This window comes from Humulus lupulus, chromosome X (genome assembly GCF_963169125.1).
Source record: "Humulus lupulus chromosome X, drHumLupu1.1, whole genome shotgun sequence".
NCBI classification, from domain to species: Eukaryota; Viridiplantae; Streptophyta; class Magnoliopsida; order Rosales; family Cannabaceae; genus Humulus; species Humulus lupulus.
Genome location: NC_084802.1, coordinates 122,748,029 through 122,756,428, shown reverse-complemented (window position 1 = coordinate 122,756,428; position 8,400 = coordinate 122,748,029). Strand labels below are relative to the sequence as shown.

Here is an 8,400-nt window from a genome sequence, read left to right as displayed (position 1 = left end):
AATAAACATATGTTGACAAAAAGTTCTCTATAATTATTACTTATTCACGTATTAAAAGATTGTATAGCAATTCTAAATAATAATATTTTATTTTATATAAAACTTTTATTGTAATATATCATATATATATATATATTATAATTTAAATAATTATTACTTTATAATGTTTAGATAGTACATTAAAAAGTTATAACTATTAAAATATGAAGTTTACTTTTATTTATAATTAACTCAAATTTGGAGTAGAATGATTATCATTTGAAAATAGACAAGTCTATTCCTTTCCACTTGTGAGCTCTAGAACCTTCTTTAGGGTTGTGATCCCATTTTCCTTGTTCCAGTAGCAATTCGGATTCTCGTCCACCCAACTCTTTGTTTTTGTGGTGGTTTTGATCATTTAATGCTCTGATTCTACTCATTACTTGTGTTTGCAGTACCAATTACAATTAATTTTGAAGTGCCATTTATGTTTTATTCCCTCCTTTTTCTCTCTATCTATATCTCTCTGTCACTCGTTTTGTTTGTTTCTCGTGATCTTGCCTCTCTGTGATGATGTCCTGCTGCCATTTACACTTCTCAAGGATTTTAAAGATTATTATGCCTAAATTTAGGCCAGTGGTATGGAGAAGTAAACCTGGTGCGCTATCATTACGATATTTGGTATCGATCTTCCCTTTTGCCTAAGGTATGTGACCTCTCCTTATTTATGCCTTTGCTGGGTTTATTTACGATCACTGCTTGTTCATCTTTATCCTAAATTAAGGAAAATTAGAACCCTAATTTCTATTATGGCTTCGAACCTTGATGATGGTTTACAAACGATGTCCCATTCGCTGTCACGAACTCATGAAGAGAATATTGTTCATACCCTACTTGAATCACCAGAGGTATAGTTCACGTAATGTTTCTTATTATGTGGCCATTATTTACTTTACTGTTAAACTGTTTAAGAAAGAAATTATGAAAAAAAACTTTGATTGAGATTTGGCTTGAGACTGTTATACTGTGTATTTTAAAATAATGCAAGACTTGCTAATCAAGTCGTTTGAACAATAATGTCATCCTAAGGTAAACAATCAGGTTAGGGTTAAAAAATTTTGGTCATAAACTGTTAATTTTCATTAAAACAAATGTTTGATACATGGGATCCCAAAAATGGGGTATAAGTGGCAATTACAATCCCAAAAAGTTATTACAATCAAAAGCCACTCTAATGGCAAAATACAAGTTTTAGGGCTCTATCTCTGTACTTTCCCTCAGCCGTGGTGGACGAGCAGCTGACTATGTACACTTCGCCCCTAGAGCTCTCCAACTCATCGTTGGTCCAGTTTCCCTTTGCCTTTACCTACACCACGTAGCACCTGTGAGCCAAGAACCAACAAGAAAACCATAAACAACAAACACATATAACAACAGTAGTATTCAATCAATCCTAACTCAACCAGTTCAATTATTTAACAGAAAACAAGGACTAAATTGAACATTGGTAAACATATCATAACCAGTTACACCAATGCTCAAGGTTGGCACACTTAGGCTGAGCTGCGTTCAATATGCTTATCATCAGCCCCGACACTTTTAGGCTGTTCATTCTCATATACATAACATTCGTATAATCACAAAGTACACACACTCAAATATTGGGAACCTCAGTCCCGTTCACAACCACAAGGGTGCAGTTTTCTTACCTCTAATCCCGAGTGAAGAATAAAGAACGGTCCTGAGCATAATCCTCAGTCTTGAGCCTTAGCAATAAACCTAGTCAAAGTATCAATGGGTAACCATCAATTCCTAATCCAAATAAATGTTTAGGAAACAAAAACCAGCCTCAGGGACCTCGAATTCTACTAAACCGGGTAGTAGAATTCGTCCCGAGCGCCAAGGTTTGAAGCCTCAAGCCTCCCCACGCCTAAAAACTATCCTAGGCCAAAGTTCCCTAGGCGGGTTGTGACCTGGCCTTGAGGGTCACGGAGCACCTCAAGTCTGAGGCACAGCCTCATGCAATTGGGGGAGGCAGACCGCGACTTGCCCCCCTAGGGCTGCGACGCGCCCTCAAGTCAGTAAGCCCTCCCAGAGCATTTTAGGCATGCGGCCCGCGACACCCATGAGCTGGGTCGTGGCGCGCCCTCGCAAACCCATAATTGCCTGGGTTTCCTCAGCTATCTACCCAGCCACAACCTCAAAAATTCATCAAACCCTTCTCCTAATCCCATACCAATTTCAGGAATAAATCTAGGTCTCTCAATCACATATTTTAAACAATAAAACACCAAGAATCTTACTGAAGCTACCATCCCAATTAAGCAGTAATTCATCAATCAAAACTCAGTCCAATTTCCAACCTAACAATCTAAATTCCCAGCAGAAAACAAGGCAATATCCTTACCTCAATTGGAGCTTAATCCCCAGCTTCAACCCTCCAATCCTTGAGCTTAAATTCCCAAACTTCCCATCTAATCCTTGTCAACTTCTAGCCTCAAATCCAAGTTTAGTTTTCTGACTTTTCCTCCTTCAAGCTTCAGGGTTCTTTTCCATATTTCTAGAGAGGGGGAGAGAGAGAGAACGTGAGTAAGAGGGAAAGGGAGAGTTTGAGAGGTTTCTAGTTTATTCTGGTACACTCCCATATCTTTTCTGTGTATATCCATAACCCAAAAAGACCCTTTTGCCCCTTGAACTTATTAGCCCCCTAATGGTTTCTAAGGGTAGAACGGTCATTTCCCAATTCCCGCTAATTCCTCAAATGTCTTTACCATTTAACCCCGTCATGTCCAATTTATTACCAAAAACCTATTCATTACTCACTAAATCACCAAAATATTCTCTAAATTCCCAAAATTCCCCCAGTCTCCCCTCGAGCCGGGTATTTAAATCCCGTTGTGACTATTTTGCTATTCCGCACACTAGGACCGTCTCGAGCCATATATTGCAAATATATCCACATAAAAATGTGGTCTCAATCATTTATCACATATAGTCACATTTCTGCCCTCAATGAGCCAAAATTACAAATATGCCCTTATGAACAATAAATGGCCCACATGCATATTTAATACTCATAAACATGCATATAATATGCTCACATAATCATATTAATCATGCATGCCACATAGTCACGCATTTAATCAATTAACACATATATAACCCAATTATGCCCTCCTGGCACGCTAATCCAGGTTCTAAATCCTATTGGCAAATTTTGGGTCGTTACATGGCCAACCCACTTACTAGTAACAATTTCTGATCACTCCCCTAGGTTACTTCTGGCCTAGTTTGGGTGTGAGGGTAATAGGAAACGAGTCTTAGAAGGTCAGCCTTGGCACTTCGGCCAAAGCTTAGTGTTATTTGGAATCCATGATGGTATGCCAAACCTAGAACCGCATGTCCTTCACTTTGTCATGTTATGGATCCATATATACTCCATCCCTTTTGGTAAGCGCTCACCTGAGTTAGTAAAGTTGATAGGTAACATTGTGGGTGATTTGATAGATGTTGATTCAAACTCCTACTATGAGTATTTTGGGCCTTTTCTCAGGCTCAGAGTCCTCGTCAATGTTAACAAGTCTTTTAGAAGGGGTATCTCTGTCTCTTTCTCTGGTTTTCAAGACCCAAAGTGGCTAGAGTTAGTATAAACGACTCCCTGATTTTTATTGCTATTGTGGTAAACTTGATCATACTTATCTTGCTTGTGGTAAGTATCTTGAGAAGTTTGATGAGTTTCGAGGGAGTCCATCCCTACTTTACAAATAAACCCTAAGGGCTTCTGCTAAATCTGTCATTAAGCAAGTCCCCTTTAACATCCCATTTAACATTTCGATACAAGAGATTTATGGGCATTCTTGTTCCTCATCTCATTTAAGAAGTTCTCCTACTAGCCAGGATGTTGTTCTTCACTACATGGTCACGCACCCAACTGACCAACCTATGTCTCCAAAAACTTTATCACCATGCATTAGTAAACCTGTTGACACCTATACTCCTCCCATTATGGCTTCATTCCCTATCAATCCTAACTCAAACCTTATGAATTCTTTTGTTTCTGGTTCAAGCTTCTATGCCATGACCACTAATATGTTTGCATCCACTGTCCTAAGTGCCCTTGTACCCCATCATGAAAATATGCCCATTCCTCAATCTACAACGAATGTGGTTAGGAAAGGCTTGGCTCCTGTGCAAAGTGTAAAGAGGTTGATGCTTACAAAACAAATTGTTGTTGTGGGAGGCACTGCTAGATCCATGTTTAAGCGAGCCAAGGCTAGGGTCTGTGATGATGTTGTTGACTCCTCTTCTTCTGACACTAAACAGGCCGGTGATGCTATGCACACTCGTCTAGAAAAATGAGTCTTATAAGCTGGAATGCCCGAGGTTTAGGGAGTTATCGGGCATTCCAACATCTCTCCCTTCTCGTTAAGCAACATTAGCCAACTATTTTTTTTTTATCTCTAAAACTAAGTTAGTTGTTGGCTCTGGAAATAGACTAAAACTTTTGTTGCATTTTGACAATGGTTTTGAAGTCCCAAGGAGGAACTTAGGGGGAGGGTTAGTTTTATTATGGCTAATGATGTATAGGTTAGTATTTTATCTTACCCTCTTAATCATATAGACTGTTTTGTATCATTTTATGATAATATATCTTGGCACTTATCTGGTTTCTATGGCTCCCCTTATGCTAATAATTGTTCATTTACTTGGTCCCTATTATCTAAGCGTTTTGATGTTGGTCCTCTTTTGCCATGGTTAATTATTGGTGATTTTAATGCTTACTTGTTTTCTGATGATAAGTATAGTATTAGTAAACCTTCTGAACAACTCATGAAAGAATTCAATAATGAAATTAACAAATTTAATATGTTTCCTCTTTCTTATTTAGGGCCTAGTCACACTTGGACAAATAACACTATTTTTTAGCGCCTTGATTGGTGCATTGTAAATAATCTTTGGCATGATACCTATCCTTTTGCTTCTTTGTTTCACTTAGGCTTTTATGGATCTGACCATCGTGCTCTTAAACTAGTGTTATCTGATGGCAAAATTATGAATAAAGGGTCTTTGAAGAAACATTTTCTTTTTTATAACTTCTGGTTAACTGAACCCTCTTTTTATAGCTTAATAAAAGAAACTTGGGAACATGATCTTGAATTTAGTGCCAACTCTTTGTCTAGTTTTCTTTTGAAGTAAAGTGAACTTGTTAACTCTCTAAAGAGTTGGAGTAGAATTTCTTTTCAGCCTTTACGTAGTTGTATTCTCTAGCTCCATCTTAAGTTAACCAATTTGCAAAACAATGTTCCTTTTACTAAAAAAAATTTGAAAGATTTAAACCAAACTCAATCCCAGCTTGATGCGCTTTTATATAAAAACGAATTTTACTAGAAACAAAGATCCAAAGTTGATTGGTTAAATGCCGGAGATAAAAATACTAAATTTTTTCATAGGAGAGCTTCTCGTAGAAAGCAGATAAACACTATCTGCTCCTTAACTTTAGATGATGGTTCTATTGTATCTTCCTTTCATATTAGTAATGCTATAATAAATTATTTCTCTTCTCTGTTTAATTCTCAAGGCACTAGTCTAGATGATATCTCATTAATATTACCAGGTATTACAAAAATATTAAATACTCAACAAATTAATGATCTGAATAAAACTTTTACCCTTGAGGAAGTCAAAAAAACACTTTTTCAACTTTTTGGGGATAAATCCCCTAGACTTGATGGGTTTAATGCTTATTTTTATCAGAAAAACTGGAATGTTTTAGATTTAGATTTAAATAGTGCTGTGTTAGGTTTTCTTAATGATGGTATTGATATTTCTGAAATAAATTCTACTCTCCTAGTCCTCATTCCTAAGAAGTCTAATGATAACTCTGTTATGGAATTTCTACTCGTAAGTATACGCGTTCATTTAACAAGTAATATAATGTAAGAAAGGTAGAACCCACAAGAACTGTTACCAATTACCAATCATTAATCCTAATATTATATTTAGTTAACAATAATTTGATTATAAGAATTAAGTGAAACTATTGAAATAAGAACGCAATTGCAGGAATAAAAAATAGCAACAGAAATAGAATTCAATAAATAAATGAACTAGGGAAACTAACTTCATCTACCATCCACTTTATATTTCAGTAACACAAATTACACTATTCAATTGTCTCGTGATAGAAAGTCAACAAAAGTAACATATATTCATACTAGGATATACAAGTCTCAACCTTATGTAAATTTTCTATATCTCTGTGATAAATGAACATAAGATGGGCATTCAGTAAGACAACCCTAAAGCTACACATACCAAATAGGTACTCTCATCCTATAATGAAATCTATGTCTATTCAATTATATCATAATCAATTCTCACTTCTCAGACTTCGAATCAAAATCATATAAATCATGTAATAGATGGTCAGTCAATCACAAGCATTAAGCATAAATTTGAATAGATCACAAGATAGAATAGAAATCATAAAACTTGCATTAATTCAAAATAAAGTTTTCAGGAGAATCCATTAACACCCTAGAAAAAGATTTAGTTCATGACAGAATTCATAATAACCATAGAAGAATTAAAAAGCATCCAAATTGCAGTAATTCAAAGTAGAAAAAAAAGAAAAACTATGATGAGTTCTTTGATTCCACTTGCAATCTTCCACAATGTTCTTATCTCCGTCTCCTGGGGTTAATCCCTTTTGTTTATCCAAAAAATAGCTGTTGGTGACGTGGCAAGAATTTTCGACACGTGGCCGAACACGTGGCAGAGATACTGCTCGCCTATCGACCTGAAATATTTCTACATGCGAAGTTCAAGTTTTATATATGACCAGACTGGTCGTATACTTCGTGCATTTATGTAAAGATCTGTACAGTTGTAATGATATCCGAGAATATCTCTTCATTATGACCTGAAGATCCGTTTATTAAGGAAAGATATTATTATTAAATTCATGTAATCCTTCTTGAGCCTATAAATACATAAGAAATAGCTCAAGGGAGGGATCTTTTTCTCTTTTTCCGAATTAGATTACTATTATCCATCGTTTGTATTGTTTTCTTCTTCTAAGGTCTATGAAACACAGGAACCCTAGTTCTTTGATCACACATTTGGAGCTCAATACTAATAATATGATCAAGTGGACGTAGGTTATTACCAATCACTGGGGCCGAACCACTATAATTCTGTGTTCTTTATTTTCCATTAGATCATTTTCTCAAGCTCTATATTATTTTTCTGTCGTTTTCTAGACTTCGTGTTGTTGACCAAAACTAGGGTCAACACCTTTTAAAAACGTCATTAAGAAAGCTTTTATAGTCCATAATTAATTATGTGTGAAATGACAAAATTGCCCTTGAAAAATACTCTAAATTCTGCTTCCATAAATTAAAAGTAGAAAAGAAGAAAAACTATGGTGAGTTTTTTGATTCCACTTGCAATCCTCCATAATGTTCTTATCTCCGTCTCCTGGGGTTAATCCCTTTTAAAAATGTCTTTAAGAAAGCTTTTATAGTCCCTAATTAATTATGTGTGAAAGGACAAAATTGCCCTTGAAAAATACCCTAAATTTTGCTTCCATACGGACTGGTGCCACGACTCCATCTGATAGCATCGCGACTCTAGGTTGCTTCGAGTTCTAGATTTAGTCTCTGGAGTATGTAGCGGCGCAGCTCAATCTGATAGCACCAAAGCTCTAATTCCCATTTTAATAGAGCCTCAGCTCTGTCTCCCTGGCGCCTAGGCGCTAACTCTGGCTGATTTCTTTTCCCTTCTCTATAACTCTTAGGGCTGCGTCTCTACACCATAGAATTGCGGCTCTAATTCCAATTTCTCACCAAATCACCAATTTGATCCTCGGTTTTGCCCAATTTCCATTCCTTAGCATGCTTAACACCGTTTCTTCAAGAATTAAGCGATTTTCCTCAAATTTCATGTTATTTCCTTAATAACCACACTTAATTATGAAAACACAATAAATACTCGCATCATATCGCACAAAGCCAAATAAAAGACTAAAATTGCATCTTAAAACACGCCATAAAAACATACCTAAACTAATCCTAACAAATTCCCCCAAACTTATCCTTTACTCGCCCTCGAGTAAAGAACACAACTAAGACTCGATAAAACATAAACAAACCAAATTGACAACCATAAAATAGTCTAAAAAATCATGAATACCATATGCATATAATTCTAAAGAAAAGTAACGTTCCACTTCCAATATTAATCTAGAGTTTCAATCAAAATACTTCACCCATTCACTGTAATCCATCAGTACTCATGCTCATTCACTCATAACCAATAAATGTAAATAATTGAACCAATCTATGCATACCAAATTCTCACCATCAATCCACTCAACACGGTTATTCCATATGCTTGTTATACTTACTATTCTCCACTAAT

The 8,400-nt window shown here is 36.0% G+C and overlaps 1 long non-coding RNA gene across 1 annotated transcript; it reads left to right on the top strand.

Annotated features, from left to right (window-relative positions):
- Positions 1 to 280: 280 nt before the first annotated feature.
- On the top strand, positions 281 to 7,029 carry LOC133804566 (uncharacterized). The gene is made up of 2 exons (XR_009878536.1): positions 281 to 887; positions 6,708 to 7,029. It is a non-coding gene; the product is annotated as an uncharacterized LOC133804566 (long non-coding RNA).
- Positions 7,030 to 8,400: the final 1,371 nt, after the last annotated feature.